Source organism: Mustela erminea, chromosome 8, assembly GCF_009829155.1.
Source record: "Mustela erminea isolate mMusErm1 chromosome 8, mMusErm1.Pri, whole genome shotgun sequence".
In the NCBI taxonomy this organism is placed as follows: Eukaryota; Metazoa; Chordata; class Mammalia; order Carnivora; family Mustelidae; genus Mustela; species Mustela erminea.
This window is the reverse complement of record NC_045621.1, coordinates 77,231,993-77,251,417: the sequence shown is the minus strand read 5'-3', so window position 1 is coordinate 77,251,417 and position 19,425 is coordinate 77,231,993. Positions and strand designations below refer to the sequence as shown.

The 19,425-nt window shown below is 36.7% G+C and overlaps 1 long non-coding RNA gene across 1 annotated transcript; it reads left to right on the top strand.

Moving 5' to 3' along the window:
* Positions 1 to 1,699: 1,699 nt before the first annotated feature.
* LOC116596881 lies at positions 1,700 to 18,531 on the top strand. The gene is made up of 3 exons (XR_004288344.1): positions 1,700 to 1,841; positions 15,657 to 15,767; positions 18,494 to 18,531. It is a non-coding gene; the product is annotated as an uncharacterized LOC116596881 (long non-coding RNA).
* Positions 18,532 to 19,425: the final 894 nt, after the last annotated feature.

Genomic DNA, 19,425 nt, shown 5'->3' with positions numbered 1-19,425 from the left:
CTCCCTAATGCCCATCACCCAGTTACCCCATCCCCCAATTTGTATTTCTTTCAGACTGGCTTCTGTGTTCTTTTGATAGTCCCCATCACTTTTTGATTGTGCTTATTTTACTGCACAATAAGATGTTCCAGACTCATTCTGGACTTTTCCTGACTCAGTCCTGATATCAGCCATTTCTATGGTTCTGTTTCTTTTTTTTAAAAGATTTTATTTATTTATTTGATGGATAGAGATCACAAGTAGGCAGAGAGGCAGCCAGAGAGAGAGAGGGGGAAGCAGGTTCCCTGCTGAGCAGAGAGCCTGATGTGGGCTGCTCAATCCCAGGACCCTGAGATCATGACCTGAGCCAAAGGCAGAGGCTTAACCCACTGAGCCACCCAGGTGCCCCTATGATTCTGTTTCTTCTGAAGAATGATATTTAGATAGCAAGATTTAGGTGCTAGATATGTTCCAAGCTTTTGGGATGCTGTTACTCCCAGGCCTTCTTAGTGGACAGAAGTAAGAAATATATATGTACATACTCACAAACATGCTCATATTTACATATTCATATTACATATATATGATATATATATATATATATATATATATATATATATATATATGACTTTTAGTTCAGACTAATATCTCCAATGCCTATACAATGCTACAGGAGTCATTCCATTTGTTCTAGTTTTCTATTTTTCCTGAGAGTAACTCTATTCCCTGAAAATGAGAAACATGGTTCCCATTATCCTTGATATACATACACCTAATATTCAATTCTCTTGTATGTTACCAATCTCCCGTTTCTGACGCTGGCCCCTCTCCTGTGCATTTGCTCTCTTCATCCCACTTGGGTTCCCACACAGTATACTGGGCCACTCTAGGTGCCCTGCTTACTTCACTTCACACTTATAAGTTTCCAACTTATGCCAGCTGCCCTCCCAACAGGACACCCTGAAAGAGCTCCATTATGCAATAAGTCATTACCACTCCCATCTCTCCATCTCTACCCTATATGGACACTCTTCTCACCTTGATTTGGCTCTGACATTGTGCCTGTCCTATCTGATGGCTTTTGGTTTGGATTCAGAATGGGAAAGGGCCATGATTATTTTTAGTAATCATTTTAGCTATAGGTTGAAGAATATATTATAGAAGGGCAATAGTAAGTATAGGAAAGCTGGCTAGGAGACCTTGTAGTGGCCCCGGTGATAGATAATGATGTCCTGGACTACAGTGGAGTTAGTGCAGATATAGAGGAGTGAATAGATTGAAGAAAAAAGTAAGAGGTAATATATATAGAGAATTTGGTGATGAACTGGTCATGGTGGGGAAAAGAAAGGTATTTGGAGACACATTTCTATGTCAGGCAATTGACATCATGATGTGCACCTGCTTCAGGGAAACCAAACCCTTACTAGCCTCAGTATAATAAATCAAAACTTGATACAATAGTTCTGTCATGCATGAAATATGTTATAGCAAGGACTGTTTTGTTTTTATTCTATCTAGGGCATTGTTACTCATCCAAGATCAGCTCACTTTTCTTCTGGAAAATAATTTTCTGTAAGCCATTCAAGCATATTTGAGCATTTCATCCTTTCCTATTGCATTTGTTACACCATATTGTAATTAAGTTTCATTGTTCAGTCTACTATAATGAATTCTTTGAGATCAGTAATCAGAATTTATTTACTTTTTTCCTCAGTGTCTAGCTAGAACAGTGCTTGGCACCTATTCAGTGCATGCATATTGATGGAATGAAGAATCAATATTTATCATGTGCAAAGAGGAAAGAATGGCCCTTTGTTCCTAAAGTCATTATTACCTGGCCTGGGGAGGAACATGAAGAACAGGTATTCACATGTAGAAGCATAATAAAATAAATGTCAAATGAGTGGTAAAACAATATGTTCCATAAGGAATCAATTTGGGGCTCAAGTGCTCAGAATGGAATCAGAGTGCAGTAAGGGTGTTTCCGAATTTTAAAAAAATGCCTAATAAATTTGGAATTTCAGAGCCAGGTAAAATCTTTCAGGTCATGGAGTCCATTCTTTAAATTTGCAGAGGAGGAAACTGAGGCCCAAGAAACTTAATGAGTGACTTGCTTAAAGATACTGAAATGCAAATGGATGAAATGAGAATATAACCCATGTCTCCTATTTTCCTAGTCGGTGTGAAATGGTAATCATAACTAAAATTTAGATGTGCTTTATATGTCCCAGGCACTCTACCAAGCACTTTACTTGTATTAACACATTTAATTGTCATAACCACTCTGTGAGGCAAGTGCAATTATTATATTAATTTTACAGATGGAAAAACTGAGGCTAAATAACCAATGTTACACAGTTAGGAGGCAGTAGAATTTGGATGCCAGCCTGGGCAGTCTAGATCTGGAATCTATAAGGAATACCACAGTCAATTAATTGAAATATTCCTGATGGCGTGAAATTGCAGAAATCAGCATTTCTGATTTAAACTAAATAAGGTGTTATTTTCATATAATTTTTCATAACAACATAATAACCTGTCACAAGTGTTTGATCTTGGGGGTAAATTGTAATAGCTTATTAGATCAGATCAAGTTTGTAAGGACAAAATAGCTGATGTCTTAAAATCACTTAAAGCATATACTAATGGAATTGGTATTTGATATATGTGTTGAGTTTAGTTGAATTTGTGGTTGCTTATATCTGTGATAATTATAATTTCTTATTCATCTCCAATAAACAAGTCAACCTTCAGCTGTAGCTGACCTATCTTTCATGCTTACTTCCCTACTTCCCAACTATTTCGACACTATAGTTTGTAGTGCTAAATAACTTATGTGTTAAGGGGCGCCTGGGTGGTGCAGTTGGTTAAGCATCTAACTCTTGATTTTGGCTCAGGTTGTGATCTCACTATGGTGGGATTGAGCCCCTCATTGAGCTCTGCTCTCAGTGTGAAGTCTGCTGGTGTTTCTCTCTCCTCCCTCTGTCACTCTCCCTGTAATCTCTCCCTCTCTCCCAAACAAATAATCTTTAAAAGGAAAAAAAAATGTGGTAATTAAACACTTAAGTTAATAAAAGTCAAAATAAAGCAAACATACGAATGTATACACATGTATACATATGTATAGACACACATATATGTACATATATTTTGTAAATATTGGTTTTACTTGGCACTATTTCCTACATAAATACTTACTAAGTTGAACTGAAAGCAAATAAAAAGCAAATATGGATTGACAGTCCTAGTGAACTTATTTTTTTATTTTACTTGATAAACAGTAGGGGACCAAGAGATCAGATTATAAACTGGTAAAATGTGCCTGCCAGCCTATTACATCCCAAATCTTTGGAAATGATAGAGAAGTTCATTAAAACAAACAAACAAACCCCACCTCATCGTTGCAAAACAAGTACCCTTCTCCATGGACCAGAAAGTCTGAGGAATCCCTAAAACGTCAAAGGCAAAAGATGTTAAGTGGACAGAAGAAATCACTGAGCAAAGCATAAAGAAAAATGCTGTAAAATGTGAGATGGCTTCGGATGTTTGTAAGTAAAGAAGAAAATAACATGACAATGAGGGAACTTGTAGCTGTTGGTTGAAGGACTGTATTTAAGGGAAGCTATGCAGGCTGGCCCCTGTGTTGGATGTCCCCAAGAATCACCCCAGGTTTGATGATTCACTAGAATGATCCATTGAAATAAGAATATAATTGTACTAATGGCTAAGATTTCCTACAGGGAAAGGGAACAAAGCAGAATCAGTAAAGAGAGAAGGTGTATGGGCAGAGTCTGGAGGAAACCAGTCGGAGTTACACAGGTCCTCTCCCAGTGGAGTCACACAGGACACACAACTCCAGCAATGAGTTGTGGCAACATGTGCAAAGTGTTGTGACCATATGTAACAAGGGAACCTCAGTAGTGACTAGGTGACCAACATTTTTACTGGGAGCTGAAAGTGTAGGCATCCCTTGTTTAGCATGCACCAAAATTCTAGACCGTGGAAGGAAAATAGATGTTCAACACAAAACATAATGTTTTTAGAGTCCAAACACAGGGAGACATGCTTGCTATTTAAGGAAAGATTTTTTTTAACAGGAAGTTGTTTATCAGCCAAGTTCCCAGACACCGGGCAAGGACCAAACTTCCAAGCAGAACTTTCCAAGAATAGGAGTCTTAGGGTTGCTCTGTTAACTTTTTGGAAGATGTCATATTCAGAAAATTAATGATTGTTACAATTCTCCCAGTCACACATTTTCTCTTCCTTTGTGAGCATAAAGGAGTTTGTATAGTGCACAGAAGTAGCAAGAGAAGTTAAGGAGTATACACAAAATGGGCTGTGTGCATCTCAGATGGTACACAGTTGATTGTCTGGCGGTGGGAGCAGGGACAAATTTTTTTAACATTTTATTTTTAATAAAAAATAATTTGAAAAATTTAACTTGTATTATTAGAATGCTAGCTACTTGGAGTCAGGGATCCAGAACACTGATCATGCTAGAAAGGGGCTAGTGTTTTCCCAGTCAAAATCCCCACAGCACTAAGAATCTGAATCTGATATCTGGCCTTCTAAATGCCTGGGTCCTAGCCCATAATGTGATAAGCAATAGAAGACCTGGACAACAACTACTTCTTTCTCAGAAGTTTTATCACAGGCCTGGTGTGTTCGATGTCTCTTCATTTGACATTGTTTGCTCAACAATTGGCACGAAAAATTAGGGCATCTGAGCCAGCATTCCAAGGTCCGCAGATCAAAGACCTACTCTGGAAATGAGAAAAGCCCAAATAGGGCAGTATAACTAGCTTCAAGGATTGGGAAGGATAATTACTAATGTTACAAGAACTAGTCCTTTGAAGTCCCAAGTTTCTTGAACAGTAAATTTGCTGAGAATGTCAAGACCTGGGGAGCTAGATTGCCAATATTTCATGGCTGTTATTAGGGCCTTCGAGGGAGTTGCATAAGACATGAAACAGAAGGATAAAGGTGAACTGAAACTGCAGGTGAAAGTGCTAGCTGAATATTCTGGTGGGTGCAATATGCAAAGAATTTTTAGATAAAATGAGACCAAGTAAATGGATCATTTCCCTAACCCGTGTTCTATAACTAGAGCAATGTAGGTTGTCACATAAACAGGGTATACACTATACAGTAAGAGACAGAGCATGTTATTAGGGTACTATGTAGAGTAAGAAGAGGGGGAAGCATACAGTGTGTGGTCCTCATTATCATCCCTTCTGCTTCCTGCTTCCACGAAAGTGATAACCTTGAAGGAGACCAAGTAAACTAACAGAATTGCTAGGCAGGCCTTCACAATGAGATGACCTCTTTCAGAAAGCTATGTAGTTATGGCATTTAAATAAAGGGGCCAAATGGTAGCTGCTACCCAATCCCACCAACCATGATCCCAGGTCATCTGATGATTCATACATTAAAGCAGAGGCATTGACTGTCCAACTGCAGATGCCCAGAGTTAAAGCCTTGAGAGTATGGTACTGTTTACTTTGAGGCCATCCAGAGACACTCCAATCAGACATGGGTTATACTTTATGGCCCAGAGAAGAGTAAGCTGATCTGTCTAGCATAGGATCATATGACTATTCCATGTACGTAGTACCTGCAGAGTGTGTGGCTATGAAGTGCTGGGATAGGTGCCCCAAATAGATAAATTTCAATTGTCTGCTGCTCAGCATGCCATTGGAGACCAGCTGGACCTCCTGCCTAATGCTTTATCTGCCCTGGGTACATCTCCTCAAAGGTTTATTTGTTCTTAGCCATCTTTTAGCAATCCAGAAAACGGGGCACATGAAAATGTCCTGAGCAGAACAAATACAGCTCAGTACCCAAGCCCAGATGACTTCCCACAATCTTTCCTTTTCTTTCCTACCCTCACTTGATCAATGAGTTAGGAAGCCCAACCTGCATCCTGTGCCAGTGGTGGGTGGACACTAACCTAGACCCACTGCTCTCTCCTGACTCAGTGGTGGCCACCCTCTCTACCTCATCCCTTATAACAGTGCACTTCTAGGTGCAGACACTGCACTTACGCACTTATACAGACACTCTATTTTGGACACAGCCCTTATCATACTTATGAAACGTGCACTCATTCTTATCTCTATGAAAGGTGGAAGAGTGTGGTGGTAACAGGGGAAGTCCTAAATTCCAGAGAAGCTGGTATCTGGTTTGGTGGATTAGATAACACTTTATGATTCAGTACAAATTGCACAATCACTTGGTAGCCCGTGGTGAGACATTATTATCTGCCAGGGTCTAGCAGAAAGCCAAGAACTACTTTCATGTTGATCATAATTGTTACAAAAGGATACCATTGCCATAAAACAAAACTCTAAAGACCTAGGCTGTGATTTTCTTAGTGGAGCATATTAATAGTACCTTATGGTAGTTCAGTCTGCCAAAGGCACTTTTAGTATCATTGGTTGTGTTGGTGCTAAGGTCCAAGAGATGGGACCATTACATCACAGCTTAGATCTACTTATTTCAGACTCTTTCACAATTCAAGTCCCTTTAAAACTGGTCAGTCTCATGAATTACTTGGTATATGAGTTGGAGTAATACATCTATATATTGTAGATACACTCTCTAAAATTTAAGAAGCCACCAAATGTTGAACCTCTTTCTTTATGATCAATGCAGCAACTCATCCCATTATGCCATTGGTGTCATTTATACCATCATAACTTGTATCAACTCATATCATTAGACCACTTTAAAAGAGATACTCCAACGTGTCCTGGACCACTGGACCTCTAGCAACTTTACCAACATGGTGAAGTCCTGAAGTTTATCTCCTATTTCTGGCATATGTATGCCTTAGTAAGCCTTGGTACATTCTGTTTATCTGTTCCAAGTCAATATAGCAGATCAGTATGATGGTCTTTAGGATATCAGAATGATCAAAATTCCTCCAAACAAAATTATGACAGTAAGAGGTTTGACATAGTCCTGGAATAAAGATGTGCTATACCTGGAGGTGCCAGGTACATGAAAATTGCTTCTGTTTTTTCTTATATAAGTAAAAACCTAGCATTTAACAAAAGTTAGCATTTACTAATGGTGTATCAGGGGCCAAAGATTGTGCTTGATTTTTTTCAGCTAAGAAAATATATTTGAAAATGTAACTTTCTTTAGCATTATCACTTTATTCTCTAAGAATCTATGATTTTTGTCTTAGCTAAAAAGGCAGTTAAATGAGTATATGTGAAGAATCACCAGCCCTGCATGTCTCAAGCCTTTAACGGTGGAATTATGTCTGACACTTACCCAGAAATGTAAATTTTTCCTTTGGTTTACTTTTTTTGTGTCTGTGGGAACAGTTTCAGATGCTTCCATTTGACCCTTTCTAGCATAAAAGCCCTATCTCCCCTCAAGGAACCAAATCTGGGATTCTGCCAGTTACTGAGCATACCTGTTTAAAGCATACATTCTAAGGCAGGGAAAATAACTATAGAATGGGTTCTCATTCTCTGGATCTACTATTAGACTCAGGCTACGCTCTCTGAGCTATACTTTGCTTAGTAGATTATAGTGGCATTTTGGGTTTCTAGGGATCAACACAAACTCAGAATTACTGTCTAAAAATTTCCATAAAGTCTGATTCTTTTTCTTTCCCAAGGACAGTGTCAGTCTGGACAAGGGCCCTGGTCCCCCTGAGGCAGGCGATGGGGGAAAACTCATAGTATATTCCTGATCTCATGTTACAAATCTCTCTCTCACTTGAGTTCTGGGCGTTGGTTCTATCAGGGAGCTAAGTAAGTCTGCCAATCTCCACTGTGGTAATTTATTTTTCTGTCCAGGATACCTAGAAGTTTTCCTTCTGTATATGCCAAACAGTACCTTAATAGCAGACTGTCATTTATATTTCTTGGAACCTATAGTCAACTAGCCATTGCTACAGATTACTGCAGGTCAAAATACTTTATTTTCATTCCATTTCTGTAATAATTGCACCCTCCTATTCCTGCTAGTTAATCCTACCTTCTGGCCTCTACAATTTGGGAATTTTATTGTAGAGTCTTATCTCAGTGAGATCAGCAACTCATTTCTATCGTAATATTCTCCATATAGCATTTGTGGCCATTAGGGCTCTTCAAAGATGCTGCTGCCCCTCTCCCAATGTGTTTATTAATACTTGGGTGAAGTTAGTGTTCTTTTGTTCCTCCTGAAGGGATGGTTTGGGAGAGGGAGAGCAGGTTGAAGATCATTGATCTGTTCCAGCTTATCCTTTCTCCTGAGCCTTTAGACTTCTTCCTCTATAGTATTCGAGGGAAATTCTGACATTTTGACCTCATTAACCACAAGCCATCATTTAATCTAGTCTTCATTTAGCTGACCTAACAGATTATTAGTAGGTGCTAATGCCAAAACATTAAACATGATATCCTTAACTTACGTCCATGAATTTGGCCCAAGTTGAATATTCTAGATCTCTTGGTCTAAATATTTATAGAACTCCTCCATCTACATGCTTCCCAGGCCTTGCTTATTATGTATTGGAAGTTCTACTATTTTTTAAATTTTTACATTTTTCTTTAAAATTAAAATAATTGAATAATTTTGATTTATAGAAAGGTATAAAGATAGTACAGAGAGTTCTTGTATATTCTTCAACTAGTTTTCCTAAATATTTATACCCTATATAGTCATGGGACATTTGTGAAACTAATATTTTAACATTGGTACTATACCCTTAACTCTACTACAGGCCTATTTGGATTCTGCCAGTTTTTTCCCGCTAATAATTGGCAATTCTTCTACTTCATATTGTGTGCACACTATTTCTTGGGGAAGCAGGTCTGGTACTGCTCAATCTGGACTTTCTTGGGCCTTGAATGTATAAAGCCTGGAGTGTTACTGAATGTATAAAGCCCAGGGTGTTACGGGCCTAGAATGAATGAGAAGTAGTAGGGTAAGTTCTGGGAGTATCATCAGGAGGCACCGAAAGCATCTAATATTCAAGGGTGGAAAAAGAAAGCTTCAGTAAAAATTCACATTTGAAAAAATGTATAATGGGAAATGTAAGTCGACAAACACATATATCGAAATTCTGAGCACAGATCATACCCTGTTGGATGTGAAAAGCAAAGCAGAAAAAGTCAGTCCTATGGTTAGCCAGTATGACAGCTTTCTGAGGTTATCTCCTTTTTACCTTATTCTCCCTGGTTTCTCTACTTTCTAGGCAATGCTCCTTTCCTATTATCCTCTATAGTCACATCTGAGGAACCACTGGGAAGGAAAGGTAGAAAGAATGAATTTATTAAGGTAAAAGAACGAGTTTATAAAGTGAGAAAAAAAACAAATTGAAAACCAGGAAATAGCTAACACAGATGAGAGAATAACTGCAGTCCGGGCTCTGTTCTAAGTACTTTTCACCCTGTCATCCCTTTAAATTTTATGAAGTCTTCTGAGGTAGATATGATTGTTCCAGTGTCACAGAGGGAAAGTGAGGCACTGAGAAGTTGCCCAGGGTTGGACAACTAGTGGGAACAGACCTGGAATTTGAACCTGGGTATCCTGTTTCTAGAGTCGGCACTTTTGAAATAGGAGTAATGCTGGCCTTATATGCACCTTTTAAGAACTGCTTCTTCGGGGTCACCCGAGTGGTTCAGTGGGTTAAGCATCTGCTGTTAGCTCAGATCATGATCCCAGGGTCCTTGGATGGAGCCCAGAGCCCCACACTGGGCTCACTGCTCAGCGGGGAGTTTGCTTCTCCCTCTCCCTCCACGGCTCCCCCACCTTGTGCTCTCCCTTTTTTTCTTCTCTCTCTGTCAAATAAAAAAACTGCTTCTTTGTTTGCCTTAGTTCCATGAATCTTATGGATGTGTGCCCTGCTGGCCCTCAAGAGTCAGGGGTCTTGGGGTCCTATCCCTTGGATGGGAGTCTTAAAGTTGGGGTGCTGGATACATGACCCAAACTCCTCACTTCTCAGGGAGAAGCTGGAAGCTGGGTGTTCCCTCTTGATTGTATGGTGCCTGTGCTAGGGTGATGTTTGTGGCAAGAATGTGTCTCAGCTTTTCTTACCCATCTTGATGTTCGTACTCTCTCATTTGCCAATGTGCAGGAGGCAATCAGTAGTTTCTGGATATCTTTCAGAGGGTATTTCTCTGAGTGTAGCTGTACATTTGGTGTATTTGTGGGAGGAGGAAATTTCAGGAGCCTCTTGTGTTGCCATTTTGGTCTTTCCATCTTTTTCAGTTTCTTTCTAAGTACTATTTTAATCACATAAATCTTGATACCTTGTGTTTTTATTCTTATTCAGTTCAAAACATTTTCTATGCCTCTTGTGATTCTTCTTTGACCTGTGGGTCATTTAGATGTAACGAGGAGAATAAACTAGTGCTTACGGCAAAGAATTGTTGTGAAGCGGTAAAAGGACCATGGTAGAAGTGATGTGTTTAGGGGCAGTGCCTGACATCTAAAAATTGTTATGAGTCAGATATTGTTTTCACCTCCAAATTTATCTTTGGGGTTCCTCACTCTGCTTTAAGAGGAAATCTAAATTGTCTCTTATCTTTGCTACTATAAACCTTGCTTATTCTTTCACACCCCTTGTTACTACCAATGTGAAATAGGAATGCTTTGAGAACCCAGGCTTTCTTATATTGCTAACATGTAATTGGTCTCTTTAATTAACCACACTCTGTGGATAAGAGGAACCACTACCTAGTTTTTGTTACTTTTACTTGCTTAGCAGCCATGTGCCCATTAAAATTCTGTGGCCAGAACAGAACAAGAAAAGAACACAAGTGTGTGTGTGTGTGTGTGTGTGTGTGTTTTGTTGTTGTTTGTTTGTTTGTTTTTTTAACCTTATTGCTCTTCTGATTGTCTTTTTCAAACAGAAAAGTTTACTTTAGCCACCTTGGAATACATTAGTCATAACCAGTTTCAAGTTAAATGGCTCTCTTCTTCTCAATGAATTTATTTTATACCTAAAAGAATTTTTTTTAACTAAATGCTGTTTCCAGGGGTTATTCCTTTTATCTCAACATTTTAAAACATCAAACAGAACTGAATGTGCCTCTTGCCCAAATTAATATAGTCCAAGCTCAGATTACATAAAAATGTTAAAACCTCATCTGCACACTAATATGCAAAAAAACATCCTCATGTTGAATAAAGATGTTAAAGAAATAGCACAGATTTCTCTATCTCTAAATGAGGGAATAGGGTTTCAGGGAAGGAAGTGGACACTGAAAGGCTTCTTTCAGATTTTCAAACATTGAACTACTGTTCCTGTTCGTCTAGATACAAGCACCTGACCAGGTGATGACATCTTTTGGACTTTTCATACCTAACAGCTAGCCTCTCACATTTTGATATAGGTTTCTACTCTGTTCCCCAAGGAAAACTTTTAATTTCTAGAATAGACTCTTCAACAAGAGCTTAGTATTAGATTGAACAATTCTGTTGGCATAATTGAGCACAAAAACCTGGTATGTTCCTTCTCAATAGCAGTGGATACTTCAATGCAGTTTATTCCATTTATAAAAAAGTTTTATAGCATAATGATGAAATCAGCAATAAATCTGTGGTTAAGTAAAACTGTTTAATTCTACTGTCATTTTTTTCCCTTTGAAGACTTAATCCTCATCAAGATTAATTTATATCCAAAGACCTAATCTACTTCTTGTAAAAATGTCCTCTTTGATGCCTTTTTAAAAAATTAATTAACAATGTTAATTAGTGGAATAACTTTTTTTTTAATTTACAAAGCTAAGGGGCAGATTGTCACCAAGGCATTGGCAGCAAACATACTCTCACTATGCCTATCCTCCTGTCTCTATTATTGTTGTTTATTTCAATTTGTAAAAATGTGACTGAGCCAGGAAAAATGCCACCCACTAATAATTAGGCAAAATGGGCTGCCAAAGTGTACTGGGAAAGAAAAGTATCTTCCCAGTGAGAAAGACTTTACTTCATATAATTTTATTTGAAAAATTATTATACATGATATTTTCTTCTGAAGATAACTGGAGATTTTGAAATTTCTCCTGTATTCTTAAATGTAAACACTAAAACTTTGATTTTATTTTATTTCTGCTTCAACAATTTGACAGTTGCAAAAGCAAGAAAACTACAGGCTGTAGCTTGCCACGTTCTCTAGGACATATCGGAGAAAAAAATCTTTAAATATTTCAATTAATCATCAGAACATGAAATACGGTCTAAGAACTCTTGGGGACCCCAAACTGTTTCTAGGTATCCTAGAGGTCAAAACCATTTCCATCATAACAATGACATGTCAATTATTTATAAACTGTTTCCATAATAATGGTAAGATGTAAATTGCCTATAAATGATTTTCATAATAGTGAGGTATTAATTATGCTTTGCTTACTCTCATTCTGTTACAAGTAAAGTTTTTCAGAAGCTACATGATGTATCATATCACAGTAGACTGGATGTAGAAGCAGGTGTGAAAATCTAGCCATCATTTATAAGGGCCAGATATTAGAGACTCACAGAAATGTAAAGTATTATCATTTTCCTAGTTAATTTTTTAGGGAAAAATTTAATAAACATGTTAATATGTAATGATTTATTATTTTTAAAATGAATTAATACATATTTTTAAATTTTCAACTAGTTTCTAATGTGGTAAATACCGGTAGACATGATGGACTCAAAAAAAATTTTTTTGAAGTCCGCAGTAATTTTATGCATATAAAAAGACCTTGACAAAAGCGTTTGAGAACCCCTAATTAATCCAATTGCCGAGAAGACTTCCTACTTTATCGCTCTATCCTGAGAACTGTGCACTTGAATTTTTACCTAACATGCTTACTCATTTTAATGACCTCAACTCCATTTCTAGTGCATACCTTCTTCCTGCCGCCCCCTCCCCCATACAGATCTAGATTCACTGCTAAATCAATTACCTTGGATCCTGAATTTTAGAGTCCTGAATACCTGCAGCAATTTGGTGACTTGAGAGGCAAAATCTCTTGGTGAGGTATGGAGAGATAAGTGTCCAAAGAGTGATCTTCAAAGAACTGAGGTTTTGTAATTGGTAACATTTCTCCTATACCTCCTATGTTCATGTAAACAAGGCAGCAAGCACTGACCAGAGCTAGGACCTTACCATCTATGGATGGTCTATAATACATTATACTTTGTCTTTTGCTTTTAATCCTTACAATTTGGAGCTATATAGAATTGACTCATCTCAGTAGTGAGGACACTTAGGTTTGGAAATGATTTGTTCAAGACAATGCAGCTAATCTGTAGGGTTAGGATTTTCAGCCCAGCTTCATTAGCACATGGCCAGGTGAGCAAAAGGTGCCTTTCAATTCTTTTTGTGATACTTCTTCATTAGATTTTACATTGAGGGAGGTCTGGACCATAAAAGACATTTAATGAATACATTTTTGTATGGAGGCATAAATTTGACCCACCCTAAAGAGTTAAGTTCTGTTTAGTAGGTTTAGGATTCTTTCTCTTTTCTCTCAGATCATTTCAGCTCTCTGATTAGAATCAGAAATTCTAACTGTTCCTCTGCTTATAAAAGCATTGTAATCAGAGATCTTTTAGCATGGAGATCACTGACTTTTCGAGTGCTGAAAACATTAATGAGTAAAGACATGCCTGTCTCTTCCAGAATGTAAATTGGAGTTAGTCTAAGAGGAACTTAAAAATAAATTGTCACAGGAGTCTGAAGAGCTATTAGAAATAAAGACTAATCCCAAGTAGGATTTTTTGTATAACATGAAATATATGTCTTGAAATATTTCCCCACACCCTCTCCTGCAAAGAAATTCTATCTTACTTTCATTGTCTATTTAGAACAATTTGGTTGGTTAAGTTCTGCTTTAACATTTGGCCTAAAGTATGTGGACAGTTTCATGTCATTAACTTCATCTCTATTTGCCTTTATAACTTGAATTCTTAAAAGGTAATGGTTATTCTTCAAGAAAGTCCTTTGCCTTTCCTACATCTGAAAGATCACAAGGAAGAGAGTGAATAATTCACACAAATCCAAACTGATAGATTTCAACTGCTACTTACTCATTTTATTTTGAACAGGAAAAGACTTCAATTAAGACCAGTTACATCAATAGTAGCAGATGAGTAAAAGAAACGAAATCTTGCCATTTGCGACAACATGGATGGAACTAGAGCGTATCATGCTTAGCGAAATAAGTCAAGCGGAGAAAGACAACTATCATATGATCTCCCTGATATGAGGAAGTGGTGATGCAACATGGGGGCTTAAGTGGGTAGGAGAAGAATCAATGAAACAAGATGGGATTGGGAGGGAGACAAACCATAAGTGACTCTTAATCTCACAAAACAGAAGGGGGGTGGGGTTATGGACATTGGGGAGGGTATGTGCTTTGGTGAGTGCTGTGAAGTGTGTAAACCTGGCGATTCACAGACCTGTACCCCTGGGGATAAAAATACATGTTTATAAAAAAAAATTAAAAAAAAAGTGGAAAAAAAAATAGTAGCATATGAGTAACACAAACCACGTTGCTATTAAAGAGTTTAGACTGGTTCAAAGTAAAAATTATTAAGGTGGCATATGAAAATAAGTTAAGAGAAATCTAAATAATTAAGAAAATAGGCTTTAAAAATATTGCTCTGTTTTAATATCAATTCCTTTATATTTCCTTATTCAGAAATATTTTATAGTTTTTATAATTATGAAAAATAAGACAATGAGTATCTGTTTTCTCTGACTTCATCTTTAATTCATTGCATATATTTTATCATGTGCATCACATTTAACCTCCTGTGCACATTTCTCCTCTCCCTCACTACAGTGCAAGCTCAAAAGGTCAGAGAACTTACTGTTCATCTTATATTCCTCACTAAAAGCAGTAGAGTGCTTTACATATTCTTTATGTCCAATAAATATTTATATATTAAATTATTACTCACTACACATGCTAATGTTTCTCTCACAATTTCAATTTTAATTCTATATGGGTTTCTCTAGAAAAACCTAGACTCTAGAACTGCACATTTGAGTCCTGCTTAGATTTTGTTTATTTATTCATATTCTTTAAATGAGTGTCAACATAAAATGCAGGAATCTCCTAAACAATAATGAAAATTGGCATTATTAGGATTGTCTCAGTCAGTTACTTTTGCTGGAATAAAAGTTCTGGTCTTTGATCCTACCCTGGAAATTGCATCTCCTCTGTCATATTTTTGAAGGTGGCTTAGATTCACAAGAAAGTGAAAGTGAATATGTAACTTCAGACAAATCCAGCAGTCTTTGTTATTTGGACGCAGGTTTCAAAGATAAACACATCTTAACTTTTAGGATGAAATAAAATATAAATAAAACTGGGCAGAAAATAAACACGGTATTCATGTCAGGGAAGACATATTTCCTTTCATGAAAACTAATGAGGGTATGTATTCCATGGATCTTTTTTTTTTTTTTAATGGGAAAACTCCCCACAGCTAATTTGCTGTATGTTGTATTTTAGAGACAGTTGAGTCATGAGAGTAAGGTATCCCCACAGTGAAGCCAACCTGAGTAAGCCACTAATTTTTATTCTCAGGAAATGTGACTGCTATAAAAGTACTTGTGTTGTCAAGAAGAGTGATAAGATGGTGGCAAAGAAAAGTAGTTTTTCTCATAAGAGAGAAAGCTGGAGACTAAAGCCTTGTCTGTTTTTTTGTTTTGTTTTGTTTTTTTTCCCCAACAGAAACCTGGAGCCAAATGACCAGCAGCCTGAGCACCATGATCAAGAGCAAGGTCACAGGAGAATGAGACAGATTTGCTTTGAAACCCAGCTGTGCCAGTTCAGCCTGGACAGGTCAGTTAACTCCTTTTCTCCTTATCTGTAAAATAGTCATAATGATTCCTTCATAGATTGTTGTGAGAATGATAGAAGACCATGTTTTTAAAAAAGCATGGTACATAATAAACATTCACAAATGTTAACAAAGGAAAAAACAAACTTGTTCTTTCTACAGAAGCATTCTTACGGCAGGGAATGGTATTTCATCATGTCATTTTAGCCTGGTGGAAATATCTGTTAAGAGCCTGCCACTATCCTTGAAAAGTTCTCTACGCTAAGTAACCTCCTATGTTCTATTACTTTTTTGAAAACGAATTAACTCATCAGATAACAAATATGCAGTGTAAAATCATACGTCTGTAGTCTTTTTTTTCTCTTTCAAACATTATTTATTTATTTATTGAGAGAGAGAAAGAGAGAGGACAGTGAGCGAGAACACAAGGGGAGAGGGTCAGAGAGAGAAGGTGAAGCAGGCTCCCCGCTGAGTAAGGAACTGGACACGGGCTCAACCCCAGGACACTAGGACTCTGGGATCATGATTTGAGTCCAAGCAGAGGCTTAACCCACTGAGTCGCCCAGGTGCCCCATATATCTGTAGTCTTGCTTTTAAATCAGTTTCTTATAAAATATATCATATACATAAAAAATACCAGTGCTTTTTTATTCCCTCAGGGAACTGGAAAAATCAATTTTCAGAAACTAAAAAGTAAGACAGATTCAGTCCCAAAATTTGGTATATTTACCAAAACACAGCAACTTGGGAGCCTGAAACAATTAGCAAATCATACCCACTTCCTTAATAGGAAAAGAAAGAGTGAATTGCTACCTGAGTGTGGAGAGTGGGTAGTACAGAGTTTTGTCTAGAAGCATTATTTATCCTGATGAATACAATTCCTAGCCTTGTTTCCTTTGCGAAGGTTCAGGGTAAGGGCTGGAGCCTGAATTTTACTACTTATACCTTTTTCCTCGAGTTATAACTAAAAGAGAATAATCATAGACATTTGACTCAAAAGGGATCAAGACACGAAGATTATTATTAATAAAGGGCTTTGTCAGGGATAGACATACAGTCTTTAATACTTAAGAATCACTGAAATATATTACCGTCTGATCCTCCTGTTAGTTGGTAAGTATTGCCAAGTGTCTGAAGAGGTTCTTTGGGAGCTAGAGGTCTCAGGGCCAAATGCACTGTGTTCTCATGTTCTCCCACATGAGTATATTTAGAGATGAAATCAGCTTGAAAGGAACAGTAAGAACAGTCTTAAGGGAAGATGAAGTCATAGCCCAGCAGTTTTATCTCTTTGCTTTGGTGATGGGGTATGTTATGTGCTCACCATGTGCAAATGTCTCTGGGCTTTAAAAGGAAATATATATATTTTTAGGATAAGCATAAGCATAAAAAGGAGTAGAAAAAGAAAAATTTCTCATATACTCCCCACCTCAATATGATGACACTTTTCTGTGTATCATTTAGTTTTTATAAATCTGTAAAAATACTGAAAAGATATTTTTTTGGATTTTTATACTCAAGAATCATAATATATTTTTAATGTTATATCATAATCCTTATAAACATATTCAATGATAGCATAGCATATAATATTTCACTAAATGAATTCAGCATAAGTTATTTAACTAGTCACCCTATGGTTATTTTCAGTTTTTAAACTTGTTTCCAGGTTTCCCTTTGCTAATAAGTAAATAAATAAGAAAAAGAGAAAAAAGAAAATGAGTAGGCAGTATAGAGAATGGGAGAAATGATTTAAAAAAAAGTCTACCTGATAAGGGTCTAGTATCTAGAATATATAAATAACTCTTACAACTCAACAAGGAAAAGAAAAATAACCCTATTTAAAATGGGTAAAGATATTTCTTCAAAGAAGATGGATAAATGTCCTGCAAGCACATAAAAGGTGCATAACATTATCAGCCATTAGGGCAATGCAGATAAAGTCAGAGATACCACTTCACATCCACTCTGATAGCTAGAATAAAAAAGATAATAGCAAGTGTTGACAAGGATGTAGCGAATCAGAACCTTCATACATTGCTGGTGGGAATGTAAAATGATGCAGCAACTTTGTAACAGTTCCTCAAAAAGTTAGAGTTACCATATAATCCCATAATTCCACTCTTAGGTACATGCTTCACAGTAATGAAAACATATGTAAATGCAAACACTTATTCATAAATGTTCACAGCAGCATTAATCATAGTAGTGTAAAAGTGGAGACAACCCAAAAGTTTATCAGCTGGTGAAAGGAAAACAAAATGAGATATACTCATATAATAGGATATTTTTGGCCATATGAAGAATGAAGTTCTGATACACACTCTAACATGGATAAACCTTGAAAACATTATACCTAGTGAAAAGTCAGATACAAAAGGGCACATATTGGGTTCCATTTATATGAAATGCTTACTACAGGCAAATCCTTAGAAACAGAAGTAAGGTAGGAGCTGCCAGGAAATAGTGGGGGAGGAACTTTTAATGAATATGGAGTATCTTTTCAGGCTGAAAAAAATGTTCTGGAATTACATATGATGATGGCTGCATAATTTTGTGAATTTACTAAAAATCACAAAATTGTTCAATTTAAAAAGATGAAGTTCATGGTATGTGAATTTTATCTCAATTGAAAACAACAACAGTAAAAACCCTGCTAAGCCATAGTCCAAAAGCAGATGAGTTGGATAAATGACAATTACATGACAAGACTTTTATTCTTTCCCCCTAGGAAAAGAATTTTGAAAGAGAGCTGGAAAATGGATTTATAAAAAAAACTAATAAATTAGGTAATCTCTGACTATGTAAGATATAATCATAATAACTAGAAAAATATAAATTATCTGAAATGACCCAAGAGGAGGTAGACGTGTTTGCACTGATTATTGTGTAGGCAATGCAAAAGGTTTTTAGAGATAACAATAAAAAGTCACTAGGCCCAGATTATTTTATACCTGAATTCAATCTAACTTTCAAAGGACACGTAACTCCTTTGTTATTAACTATTTCAGACCACATTTTTAAAGACTGGTTCATGTGTGCATGCAAAATAGACACAATTTGTTTTTCAAAGACAACCTTCATACTGAGCACTAGTAAGAATAATTTTTAAAAAATACATGAATACAGATATGACCATCATAACACAGTAGCAAATTAGATTCAGCAACGCATTAAATATTAATAAACCATGACCAAGTGATTTTATTTTATTTTATTGTTTTGGTTTTCAGGGTTCGAAGATAGTTTAACACTAGGAAATCTATTAGTATAAATCATGACCTGAGCAGATTAAAGAAAAAAAACACCATGTAATTATATTAATTGATGTCTTTCTTTTTGGTATTGCTGGCATATTCGGAGGGTATATTTTGGAGTCAATTCTCACTCCAGTCTGCACATAGCTTCTGGAGTACTCAGCAAATTTTCCAGTCCATAAACTTGTAGAGAGAAGAGCAAGGAAAGGAAGAGTGTGGAGAATCTTTTATAGTTTCTCTAGAAAATCAGGTTGCTAAGGCCAGTTAAATCAAGTTCAGACTGGTTCAAATCAAGCTCATTAACTAGTTCCGAATCATTATATGATATATGATGATTAAGCTTGCTTTAATGACTAATGGGATAGATTTTGTGTCTTATTAAAATGCAAATTATCTTGGCAGGGGT